Here is a 14,309-nt window from a genome sequence, read left to right as displayed (position 1 = left end):
TAATTTTTAAATAGTATTTAAAAGTTTATTTCTAATCATGCAATTTGAATTTTAAAAAAAAAAATTATATTTGTTTTCTCAATAAATTTACTATCGTTTAAAAATTTCCCCCGCTGTGTCAAAAATATATCATGGGAGGTAACTTTATCTAGATAGACTTCGTCAGCTATATTTTTTTTTTCTTTGTAATGATCTATCTATGGCTTTTCCAAATAGTTCTAATTACGTTTTGGGATGGGGACCCTGTATGAAGAGCTGACGCTACCTATAAGGCGAACTAAGCGGTCGCCTAGGGCGTTATCCATACTGGGGGGGGGGGGGGTCACACAAATGTATAATTTTATTTATTAATAAGTACCTAATAATTAATAACTTTGATTATATTAAATAAACTATCGAAAGGTAACAAAAAGTTGTAGCTATCTATTTTGGTGCCAAGGGTGAACTATCGACTTTGCGCCCCTCCCCAAATTAGACCTATATATCGCGTTGTTGAAAATTCAGAAAATGATTTATGTTTGCTTTAGTATTACAATTTTCATCACCGGCTTGTGAGTACTGATACAGATTTACAATATTAATAATTCTTTCTTACTTGTAGCCTACTTTCATTCATTTAAGATGGTTTACTTATACAATAGATCTAACACAAAACGTCTAAATATAAAAAAAAAATATAAAATATATAAAAAACCAACCTGAAACTGAAAATGCAAATGTGTGTAATTAAATGTTGATTCAAGGGATTTTTTTCCTCGGCGTAATGGGCTGAGGGGACGGGGGGGGGGGGGGGGAAGGGGGGAGAAGGTGGAATTTGGGTTCTTAAGTAGCGCTGAAATAAATTTGGGATTACAGAGAAATGAAATTATACACAATTTAAACAATCGGAAAAGTTATGTTACTATAATGAGATTACCAAAATAATTGGTAAGTCGTTTCCCTTAGAACATGTAAACTAAGTTAAGTCCCGTTCATTTATCACATCGAAACAATATGATTCTAATAAAAGTTTTTCTCTTAATTTGTGAGAGTAGCACAGAGATACGAGTCTGAACAATTTCATTTTATTTAAAAAAGAGTGTAGAGTGGAATAATTATATCAAATAATGGCAACAGTATTATTAATGTGTGTTTTTTATTTTTCCATTCATTTGATATGTAGTAGTTTAGACATAATGTTATATTGGTTGTTTTGTTGTCCGCCGTTCTTCATTTATTTAATTTTTATTTAAAATATTTTTGGGTGGATTTACATTTGTTCATTTTTTTTGCATTTTTGATCACTATTATCATTTAATACTTTTTTGTTGATTTTTTTTGTTTCCTCCACTTTTCATGATTTTACAAAAACAGCAATGGTGTGGGTAAGATGTAATATTTTCTGATTGTTGCTGAAATATTTTTACAGCTAAATAAAGCACTGGTTAGTTGTACACTTGCAAGTATTGATAAGGAGCAAAGAGGACTAAGCCAAAGTAAGTCAAATCAAAATAAGCAGCTTTAAAGAGATGATGACAATACGTTTAATAGCAATTACACAGCCATGTTAGTTATGTGTTTATAATATCGTTTGTATTTGTTTTACGGTCAAAATAAAAAAAAAATGATGACTTTGGTTGACATTTGGCAAAATGTATTTTAGTTTCCCCTCAGTTCTATATAGCGGTGGATAGCACTGTCACCTTGAGCTGCGGGTGTTGTCGTTTAAATTAAAGTAAATAACATGTAAATGTTTTTACACTTATATATATTATATGTTATATTAGTATGATTTGATTCTGATCGAGAGCCCCAATATATAGCGCTTTTATTTTTATTAATTTCTTTTTTACATTTATGATATAAATCTGATAACTTTTCTAACTTATTGATGTATAGTCAGCTCCTGAAGCTAAAGCTACCTCTAGTAACTTTTCGAACACTAAAAAACAGAATAGCAAGATCGTGTCATTATTTTAGAATTCCTTGATCTCATAACTAACCTCCAGTATTACATCTACTATCTGTTCCACTTCAGCTGTATGACCTAATACAGTAAACTCTAGAGGGACAATCAAAGGAAACATCTACTCGCAGTAATGTTTCACTTTATTTTATTTATTTTTTTTTTGTAATTTAAAGCCAAACAAAATAAATCAAACAAAAATATGTTCATAAGCACAATAGCATATGCAAATGATTTACACACATAGTTTACTTACATCAACATAAAAATCCTATTCGTTTTAAGTGATGTCTTTTTTTTAAAAACATTTTGCGTTACTTATCCTGACTTGTATGACAGATATAAAGTATTTTTGTTGTTTAGATTCAAACACATTGATAGAGTATCCGACTTTTCTTTTGACAACTGCTCTTGTATAAAGTAATTTTGTTGTTTAGATTCAAACACATTGGTAGAGTATCCGACTTTTCTAGCTTTTGTCAACTGTTCTTGTATGAAATCAAAGGTTTCAGTAGACGTCTTGATTTCTTCAAGTTCCTTGCGGTATGTCTTCATCTTTTACATCAAAGGTTTCAGTAGACGTCTTGATTTCTTCAAGTTCCTTGCGGTATGTCTTCATCTTTTACATCAAAGGTTTCAGTAGACGTCTTGATTTCTTCAAGTTCCTTGCGGTATGTCTTCATCTTTTACATCAAAGGTTTCAGTAGACGTCTTGATTTCTTCAAGTTCCTTGCGGTATGTCTTCATGATTTCTTCAAGTTCCTTGCGGTATGTCTTCATCTGTTACATCAAAGGTTTCAGTAGACGTCTTGATTTCTTCAAGTTCCTTGCGGTATGTCTTCATCTTTTACATCAAAGGTTTCAGTAGACGTCTTGATTTCTTCAAGTTCCTTGCGGTATGTCTTCATCTTTTACATCAAAGGTTTCAGTAGACGTCTTGATTTCTTCAAGTTCCTTGCGGTATGTCTTCATCTTTTACATCAAAGGTTTCAGTAGACGTCTTGATTTCTTCAAGTTCCTTGCGGTATGTCTTCATCTTTTACATCAAAGGTTTCAGTAGACGTCTTGATTTCTTCAAGTTCCTTGCGGTATGTCTTCATCTTTTACATCAAAGGTTTCAGTAGACGTCTTGATTTCTTCAAGTTCCTTGCGGTATGTCTTCATCTTTTTAGCGTTCTTGGCTCGCCCCTATCTTGACCACACGAAGTACATCCTATGTCTTTTTTTTTAAATTTGCGCTTCTTCATCTTTTTATGGCGAATCCTAGTGATATTTTTGCTTCTTTAGCTGGATAACTTCTACCTGTTTTTCTATCGGGTCAGATATTTAATAGTTTGAACTTCAACAGCATCTATAATGTTATTTGCCACCGGGCAATCATAGAAATATTTGACAGCAGAGATTTTGTCAAGGATCACTAGCTGGGTTAAATGTCCCAACAGTCTAGACGGACATCTGTACTCCTTGTCATAATCCACTGCTACAGCTGTTTGGGCTACACCCTCAGAGGGTAAAATCTGTAGAGCTTGCTTTAGAGGCTGAACATACTTTTTTTTTAACAGAATAATCTGTAATATAGACATTGCTTTCCTGCAAGGGGATCTTTGACAGGGCAGGATTATGACTAAACTTTAGCACAGAATTAATGTGGGTTGAACTGCTCTTCTGGTTGGAGAACTGGCATCTACTAAATCCAAATCATGAAACTGATATTAGTGAGAGATTATTCAAGAAATTGTGGCAGATGTATCCTGTTCGACACAAAACAATTTGAGATGATTTAATGTCAGTAATGAGAAGGATGAAAACAGGATTTAGCTGTAAAGATTTAACTTCGGCTTCATAAGGAATAGATGTTTTCCAAAAAAAAAAATAATTAAAAAAATTGGAGCATTTTACTTTTAAACCAACGTTTATATATGACAAGGCAAAACTTATATGACAAAGTATATTACATCTTTATATGATTCTCAAACATTTAAATACACAAGCACTTTAGTTACATTTTTATATAGAAACATATATCTTTAATGATATAATCGAATTTATAAGTTGCTATTAGAAACTTAATATAATAATTTAATAGATTTATATTATTTTTGTACTACTTAGGTACACGTTAATCAACACGATAATGGGTAAGTTGTTTCCCTTATAAAATGTAAATTAAATTAAGTCCCCTTCATTTATCACATGAAAACAATAAAAATCCAAATTACGTCTTTCTCTTAATCGGTTAGCTTAGCACAGAGACATGAGTCACATCAATTATTATGTTATTTCATGAGTATCCATACAATAATTACGGTACACAATCGCTCCAGTACTATTTATATTTGGTCTGTTTTATTTTCCTATTCGGTTAATAATGAATAGTAGAGATATAATGTTATCCAGTGTTGTTGGATTTGAAATGTGTTTGGGTGGATTTAAATTTAACTATCATTATGTCACAATTTTTTGTCACTATCATTATTTGATAGTCCTCGGTTGTTGTTTTTTGTTTTCTTTTGTTTGTTTTTTCCTCTTCATCATTTTTTTTTTGGTCGTTAAAAAATCAGCTATGGTTTGGGTTAGATGTAATTTTTGTTTCCATCCCTTCTGATTGTTGCTTTCTAAAAGGACAATCAAAGCATACATCAACTCGTAGTAATCTTTCTCAATTTCATTCATTATATAAGCTATGTGATAAAACTGTGGAGGTTCCATCAACTGCCACACCCACAGCGTGATTTGAATATGTTGTCTGTCATCTCTGGGATCTATAGTGTTTACAATCATTGCGTTTCTTGTATGGATCAAGTGCATCAGTTATTGTATAGTTTTAACATGTTTTTTTTCTATAAACGCTGAGTGCAATATCCCAGTTAAAAATAAAACGTTTCAAAGGAAGTTTTATTTATAGTTTGACTTTCGACACCGTAATTAAAATACGTTTAAATCAATGTAGGTCCAATACATAATTTGTTATACCTACAGATCATAAACCATATGTTTCTAATTAAAGCTCAGCATTGAACTACAGGCTTACATTTCAAGAGGCCTTCTTCATGTTATGTTTTAAAATCCCGTACTACTTAATAATTACTTTCAGACAAAACCTGTTGTATGATCGAAATCAATGTGAACACATTTTTATGATACCAGTTTTCTTCATTCTAAACCAAAAATGTAACATATTTTACCTTTTATGATTTCAGTTGTTTAACTATCTACACATCCAACCACTATATTATTAAGTCTTTTTTTTTTTATTAAAAGGTAGACCTTTTTACATACAGTGGTAACTCGACATACGAGTGCCCCAATACAAGAGAGTGTTGGGGTAAGAGCTGTTGAGCAAGCTAAAATGTGCTTTGACATACAAGCAAACTTTGAGATACGAGTAACCGGATTAGCGAGTGTAGATGTTCGTGGAAAAGAAACACCGCAAAACAGTATTCTTTAAAATTATTTTCCTATATTATTATATTAATGCAACTTTGTATTTCAATAAATTAAAGCGTAATACTCTAATAATAAACCGGTAGTGATCTCCCCTAAACTTTCTCGAATATTCTTATATAAAACAACAGTGGATGGTAACTGGGGATATAGTTATGATTTTTAATCCATTTTAAATACTTAAACTTTTAAAAATAGAATAGAATCTCAGTAAAAAACAATTGCGCACCAAGCGAACGCCTAATAAAGGTGTGTATAATAGTGCGCAATAGTATTAGTACTTAATAAATTTACATTAGTTTTTTGAGAAATCGGAAGTAGCGTAAATTACAACTTCCAGTCAACGGAAATTATTCAAAATTTAACAGAAGGTAGAGAATTAGATCTTTTACTTACATGTGAAATTTCATTTATCTATCTGAAATAGTACTCAAGTTATAGGCTTTTGGAAAATTCAAAGTAGGAAAAGTACCACTTCCGGTTATCGGAAATCGCTCAAAAGTTGATACGGATCTACGATTTTGATAAAATACTTAAATATGAAATTTCATCATTCTAGCTCTAACGGTACTCATGTTATCGTGTTTACACACGGACAGACACACAGACACACACACACACAGACATACGGACAAGATTGCAAAATTATGTTTTTCCGTATCAGTGAGGTGTAAAACGTCGAGATTTGTAAAAATCTCGATTTTTTTTTTTGCACGATTACAATACTTTCTCTATACTACGTATATACGAGAAAGTAAAAATCTAGACAGCGTTTTTATTTGCAAACATATGATAAGACCGTCCACTTTTAGCATTATTTGTGTACCGAGGTATTAACATGTAAGTGTATTATATTATTCTGTACGAAGCGTAAATGATAGCATATGGGTACCTGGTTTTTTTAGACATGCTCCAATCAACTTCCAACCTTTTTAAAAAATCAATACAGCAGCAACCCGTTCGTGGATTTTTATATAGCAAAAACGAAATATTATTGATTACATTTGCATTTATTAATGTACAGATTAAAATATTATTTTGATTTCAATACCGAAAGATCACCGTTACTAATTAAAGATGTGTACAGTTACTTATAAACAAAACGCTGTTGCAAATCTCTGGCGTTTGCTTTATGATTATTTAAATTTTAAAATTTACTCCATCACACACAAAAAAAATGTTGCATTCCAAAGTGAATACTACAACTTAATATGTTTACCCATTTTTTCAACACAAATGTATATTACCACTTGGCAACCTTCATTAGTTGACTTTAACAAATTTTGTTAGAGTTAATTTCCCTAACATAGGGGATATAACTAGGAAACTGTGCATTTTTACTTTCTCGTATATACGAAGTATAGAGAAAGTCTTGTAATCGTGCACAAAAATCACATTAAATTTGGACAGTTTTCACCGTTTTACTCCTCAGTCCTTCATCACATCCGGGATATAGAAGACTTATTTTAATCGGGCAAAAATTATAAACTCAGATATATAAAAAATGTTGGCGTTTTATGCGTAATGGAGTTGGAAAAACTGGATTATCCAATTCTGTCCGTGTGTGTGTCCGTGTGTAAACACGATAACTTGAGTACCGTTACAGCTAGGTTGATGAAATTTCATATATAAGTATTATATCAAAATCGTAGATCCGTATCAACTTTTGAGCGATTTCCGATAACCGGAAGTGGTACTTTATCTACTTTGAATTTTTCAAAAGCCTATAACTTGAGTACTAATTAAGATAGATAAATGAAATTTCACATGTAAGTAAAAGATCTAATTCTCTACCTTCGGTTAAATGTTGAGTAATTTCCGTTGAATGGAAGTAGTAATTTACGCTACTTCCGATTTCTCAAAAACTAATGTAAATTTATAAAGTATTAAGAATATTGCGCACTATTACGCACATCTGGTTTTGGTGCTCGCTTGGTGCGCAATTTTTTTTTTCTACTAGATTTTATTATATTTTTAAAAGTTTAAGTAAACAAAAATCATGTCTATATTCCGAGTTGACATCCCACGTAGTGTTATATTAGAATATTCGAGAAAGTTTAGGGGAGATCACTCCAGGTTTATTTTTTCATACATTTAATATCTTGAAGGGAGTAGAATATTTATCAATGTACAATCGTGTTAATATTAGCGTCTGTTTTCTTTTAATGAATTTCACTAAGTGTGTGGTGTATCGATTAATTTGTATTTTTATTTTGACACATATAGTCGTCCATATACAAACATAAATCTGATATAAATAAACAAAACAGTGCAAATGCATATATGCATTAAACTTTAAACATATTAAGCAATAATATATTTTTAAAAAGCAAAGCAAAAGTTAAAATTGTGCAACTTACGTACCTGCCAAATTATAGTAAAGAATAGGTTAAGTAGCAATCATATAATTTAGATATGTGTATTTTTATTAATTACAATGCCTTAGCTTTGTCTTAGCTTTTCTTGAAATATTTCTTTTAACTTGATGTCAGAGTATTTTTTAGAATAAAATCTGATTGTATTCCTGTATTTCCATGTGGTGGATATATAAATAGCCGTTGCTGCAAGTCTGCTTTCGTATTCTGTTCTTTGTCTGTTCGTGTTAATTAAGTGTAATAATAATTGCTTTATTTGTTGTGGCTGTTTGATTGGTGGTTTTTAATATATTCGCAATCGTTTGCTTTTCTTTCCGTACTAACGTACAATCGTAATACATGTGTGTCCTAGTTTCTGGTATATTTTGTTAAGATGTTTGACATGTGGTTCTAATACAGGGGTCGGCAACCTTTTGAAGCGGAAGAGCCAAAAGTTACAATTTTTAAAATTTCCCTGGTTTTAAAGAGCCACTAACATTTTTTTTTTCAAATATTTAATTTTTTGATTAAGATTATTAGTATTTGTGCAAGGAGCTGGAGAGTCGCACCTTGATATCCAAAAAGAGCCGCATGCGGATCGCGAGCCTCAGGTTGCCGACCCCTGTTCTAATATTATGAATTGAGTTATTTTTTTAAAATTTAAAAAAATACAAACTAAATGATAGAAAACCTGAGAGCGTTGATGGAAGTTTGGGCAAAAAATATATTTGAGACTATACATCATTTTGTAATGGTTCTTACGAATTAAAACACATAAGCAATTTAGCTTATCTTCAAATCGAAACGTTTATCTTAAACGATATATATTTGAAATTATAAGTTCTTATTAGAAAATTAATACAATATTGTAACAGTCGTATGCTATTTTGGAACGGTTTAGGTACATTTTAATAAGCTAAAAAATGTTTATATTATTTCCCTTTAAAATTGTACATTAAATTTAGTCCCCTTCTTTTATAAAAACGAATCAATACAATATAATTCTAATATGAGTCTTTCTCTTATTCGGTGAGCTTAGCACAGAGACATTAGTCCGATCAATTTTATTTTCTTTAATAAGTGTGACCATTGCAACCGTATTATTTATATTTATTTTGTTTTATGTTCCTACTAGGCATTCTGCCTAGCTTCGCTTAGGTTTTCAAAAACATTTGAGAATTTGAATACTAATTGTTTGGTGATGGATGAGGCGTGGAGTTCTTAAATCTAAACAGCAATGCTAATTTTAGAGAAGATGTTGTTGTATGTTGTGCAATATTCGCTTTCACAGAAAGCATTCGAAAGTACGCAATTTATAATTAAAATGGAAATAGAACTACAGAGGTTCCATGAACAGTATATCTCACAATTTATATTACATTGACTTTTAAAATTAATGTTTTATTTAATTATGATACGTAGCTTAATTAGCAACGTATTTTATTCTAAAACAAATGCTATACTTTGTCGTTTTCTGTTTCTGTTTAAAAAAGTATACAATTATTTGAAAAATAATTATTTAAAAAGGTTACCTCCCTTGAAAATTAACCGAATGACGTATGTCTGTGTTTACTTTTTTTTTAAACAGTTACTATGCTTATATAAGAAAATACGATATATAAACATATTTAACGTCTACAATGGCTTTTTCCGACGGGAATAAAGTTTTTTTGTTACCCTCCAGGGTCGGTCTACGACCTCAAATAATATTAAGGGGATCAATTTATTTATATATATCTCATATAAGGAGAATTTCACTCGCGGTCATCTTTCAGCACTGGTCGAGGGCTTTGAGTCTGTCCAACAGTTTTTCCATACCGCCTAGTCATCTATAGAAGTGTTTGCAAAATATTAGCATGATGTACAGAGGTTAAGTAACGTAAAAATTGTGTTGAAATTACCATGTTTTTCCCATAAAATACAAAGATTATATAGGGAAATACGACTGGTCAGTTTTGACCGCTTTACGAAGTTTTCCCAGATATGCCGAGTTTTTTGTGACACCCCTAGGTGTTCTTCTACCACCTCACAAAATATCAAGGGGGGTCGTCGGAGGAATTTTTTTTTTTCGTAATAGAGCTCATATAAAGAGAATTTCACTCGCGGTCACTTTTTAGCCCTCGTCGAGGGCTTTGAGTGTAACCGACAGTTTTCCCTAAAGGTCAATCCATTGACCTAGGAGCATGCAAAAAATTAGTCAGATATACTGAGCTTAAGTACCCTAAAGTCTGCGTTGAAATGACCCTCTGTTTTTCCCATAAAATACAAAGATTATATAGGGAAATACAACTGGTCAGTTTTGACCCCTTTACGAAGTTTTCCCAGATATGCCGAGTTTTTTGTGACACCCCAAGGTGTTCTCCTACCACCTCACAAAATTTCAAGGGGGGTCGTCGGAGGAATTTTTTTTTCGTAATAGAGCTCATATAAAGAGAATTTCACTCGCGGTCACTTTTTAGCCCACGTCGAGGGCTTTGAGTGTAACCGACAGTTTTCCCTAAAGGTCAAGCCATTTACCTATAAGCATGCAAAAACTGAGCCAGATGTAAAGAGGGTAAGTGCCATAAAATCCGTTTTGAAATGACCCTCTGTTTTCCCCATAAAATACAAAGATTATATAGGGAAATACGACTGGTCAGTTTTGACCCATTTCCCGATTTTTCCCGGACATGGCGAGTTTTTTGTGACACCCCAAGGTGTTCTCCTACCACCTTACAAAATATCAAGGGGGGTCGTCGGAGGAATTTTTTTTTCGTAATAGAGCTCATGTAAAGAGAATTTCACTCGCGGTCACTTTTTAGCCCTCGTCGAGGGCTTTGAGTGTAACCGACAGTTTTCCCTAAAGGTCAAGCCATTTACCTATAAGCATGCCAAAACTGAGCCAGATGTAAAGAGGGTAAGTGCCATAAAATCCGTTTTGAAATGACCCTCTGTTTTCCCCATAAAATACAAAGATTATATAGGGAAATACGACTGGTCAGTTTTGACCCATTTCCCGATTTTTCCCGGACATGGCGAGTTTTTTGTGACACCCCAAGGCGTTCTCCGACCACCTCACAAAATTTCAAGGGGGGGTCGTCGGAGGAATTTGTTTTTCGTAATAGAGCTCATATAAAGAGAATTTCACTCGCGGTCACTTTTTAGCCCTCGTCGAGGGCTTTTAGTGTAACCGACAGTTTTCCCTAAAGGTCAAGCCATTTACCTATAAGCATGCAAAAACTGAGCCAGATGTAAAGAGGGTAAGTGCCATAAAATCCGTTTTGAAATGACCCTCTGTTTTCCCCATAAAATACAAAGATTATATAGGGAAATACGACTGGTCAGTTTTGACCCATTTCCCGATTTTTCCCGGACATGGCGAGTTTTTTGTGACACCCCAAGGCGTTCTCCTACCACCTTACAAAATATCAAGGGGGGTCGTCGGAGGAATTTTTTTTTCGTAATAGAGCTCATATAAAGAGAATTTCACTCGCGGTCACTTTTTAGCCCTCGTCGAGGGGTTTGAGTGTAACCGACAGTTTTCCCTAAAGGTCAAGCCATTTACCTATAAGCATGCCAAAACTGAGCCAGATGTAAAGAGGGTAAGTGCAATAAAATCCGTTTTGAAATGACCCTCTGTTTTCCCCATAAAATACAAAGATTATATAGGGAAATACGACTGGTCAGTTTTGACCCATTTCCCGATTTTTCCCGGACATGGCGAGTTTTTTGTGACACCCCAAGGCGTTCTCCTACCACCTTACAAAATATCAAGGGGGGTCGTCGGAGGAATTTTTTTTTCGTAATAGAGCTCATATAAAGAGAATTTCACTCGCGGTCACTTTTTAGCCCTCGTCGAGGGCTTTGAGTGTAACCGACAGTTTTCCCTACAGGTCAAGCCATTGACCTAGGAGCATGCAAAAAATTAGCCAGATATACTGAGCTTAAGTATCCTAAAGTCTGCGTTGAAATGACCCTCTGTTTTTCCCATAAAATACAAAGATTATATAGGGAAATACAACTGGTCAGTTTTGACCCCTTTACGAAGTTTTCCCAGATATGCAGAGTTTTTTTCTGACACCCCAAGGTGTTCTCCTACCACCTCACAAAATTTCAAGGGGGGTCGTCGGAGGAATTTTTTTTTCGTAATAGAGCTCATATAAAGAGAATTTCACTCGCGGTCACTTTTTAGCCCTCGTCGAGGGCTTTGAGTGTAACCGACAGTTTTCCCTAAAGGTCAAGCCATTTACCTATAAGCATGCAAAAACTGAGCCAGATGTAAAGAGGGTAAGTGCCATAAAATCCGTTTTGAAATGACCCTCTGTTTTCCCCATAAAATACAAAGATTATATAGGGAAATACGACTGGTCAGTTTTGACCCATTTCCCGATTTTTCCCGGACATGGCGAGTTTTTTGTGACACCCCAAGGTGTTCTCCTACCACCTTACAAAATATCAAGGGGGGTCGTCGGAGGAATTTTTTTTTCGTAATAGAGCTCATATCAAGAGAATTTCACTCGCGGTCACTTTTTAGCCCTCGTCGAGGGCTTTGAGTGTAACCGACAGTTTTCCCTAAAGGTCAAGCCATTTACCTATAAGCATGCCAAAACTGAGCCAGATGTAAAGAGGGTAAGTGCCATAAAATCCGTTTTGAAATGACCCTCTGTTTTCCCCATAAAATACAAAGATTATATAGGGAAATACGACTGGTCAGTTTTCACCCATTTCCCGATTTTTCCCGGACATGGCGAGTTTTTTGTGACACCCCAAGGCGTTCTCCGACCACCTCACAAAATTTCAAGGGGGGTCGTCGGAGGAATTTTTTTTTCGTAATAGAGCTCATATAAAGAGAATTTCACTCGCGGTCACTTTTTAGCCCTCGTCGAGGGCTTTGAGTGTAACCGACAGTTTTCCCTAAAGGTCAAGCCATTTACCTATAAGCAAGCCAAAACTGAGCCAGATGTAAAGAGGGTAAGTGCCATAAAATCCGTTTTGAAATGACCCTCTGTTTTCCCCATAAAATACAAAGATTATATAGGGAAATACGACTGGTCAGTTTTGACCCATTTCCCGATTTTTCCCGGACATGGCGAGTTTTTTGTGACACCCCAAGGCGTTCTCCTACCACCTTACAAAATATCAAGGGGGGTCGTCGGAGGAATTTTTTTTTCGTAATAGAGCTCATATAAAGAGAATTTCACTCGCGGTCACTTTTTAGCCCTCGTCGAGGGCTTTGAGTGTAACCGACAGTTTTCCCTACAGGTCAAGCCATTGACCTAGGAGCATGCAAAAAATTAGCCAGATATACTGAGCTTAAGTATCCTAAAGTCTGCGTTGAAATGACCCTCTGTTTTTCCCATAAAATACAAAGATTATATAGGGAAATACAACTGGTCAGTTTTGACCCCTTTACGAAGTTTTCCCAGATATGCAGAGTTTTTGTGACACCCCAAGGTGTTCTCCTACCACCTCACAAAATTTCAAGGGGGGTCGTCGGAGGAATTTTTTTTTCGTAATATAGCCCATATAAGGCGCCGGTCAGTCGAGGTCAGTTTTGACCCCCTCTCCGTAGACTTTTTGCCAAACCGTCACCGGCCCTCGTGTTCTATCGCCATAAGGCACCTTCGTGCCAAATTTGACGCGCCTGCGGCGCCGGGAAGTGCCCTATCGGGCACCCGACCACTTTGCTTTATATATATATAGATTCGTTTAATATCGAGTAGTTGAGAGCTAATGTTATATTGTTTGTTTTATTGTCCGCCATTCTTCTCTTATTTAAAGTTGGATTTAAAATGTTTTGGATGGATTTAAATGTGCATACTATGTCACATTTTTTGTCACTATTATTATTCGATACCTCTCGTTTCTTTTCTTTGTTGCTCTTCGTGATTTTTTTTTTTTTTTTTTTTTTGTGTTACAAAAACATCTATGATCTGGGTTCGGTGTAACATTTTCTCCATCTCTTCTGATTGTAGCTGATTTATTTTACTGCCAATAACGCACTTTTTAGTTTTATACTTTTAATTGATTGTAGTATAAGCATCTCTTATATGGTGACATGTGCCAACTTTTCTGACACTTGAAAACAGACTAGCAATATCTTGTATTTTCTTTTAGACCTCCTTGATCTCATGACTAACCTGCAGTATAAAATATCATATCTGTTCCTCTTCCGTTGTATGACACAATATCATGTATAAGATAAACTCTGTGATAAAACTGTGGAGGCTCTATCAACTGCCACACCCACAGCGTGATTTAAATATTTTGTCTGCTATCTCTTGTAATTATTTTATGGGTCATTAACAAAGTTCTCGCCTAAATATGGATCTGGGCTCACATCAATGTGTATTTATAACCGGCAATAAATAAAAATCGTTAGTATTATGTGAACACTCTCAAAATCACAAATATATAGCATCAATTAAATAAATATTTTTGAAATAAATTAAGGTATGTATTGTATTGAAATTGTACAAATTAATAGCGAAAGTAAATTTAATATAATATTTGATTTATACTTTTGTGACACCATTAAGTGCCGCACCGGGTGACACCCGACCTAGCTACGCCAATTCACCCTGCTC

This window comes from Physella acuta, unplaced genomic scaffold (assembly GCF_028476545.2).
Source record: "Physella acuta isolate Inbredline_101_S28 unplaced genomic scaffold, ASM2847654v3 ptg000142l, whole genome shotgun sequence".
Taxonomy (NCBI): Eukaryota; Metazoa; Mollusca; class Gastropoda; family Physidae; genus Physella; species Physella acuta.
Note: the sequence above shows the minus strand (reverse complement) of the source record.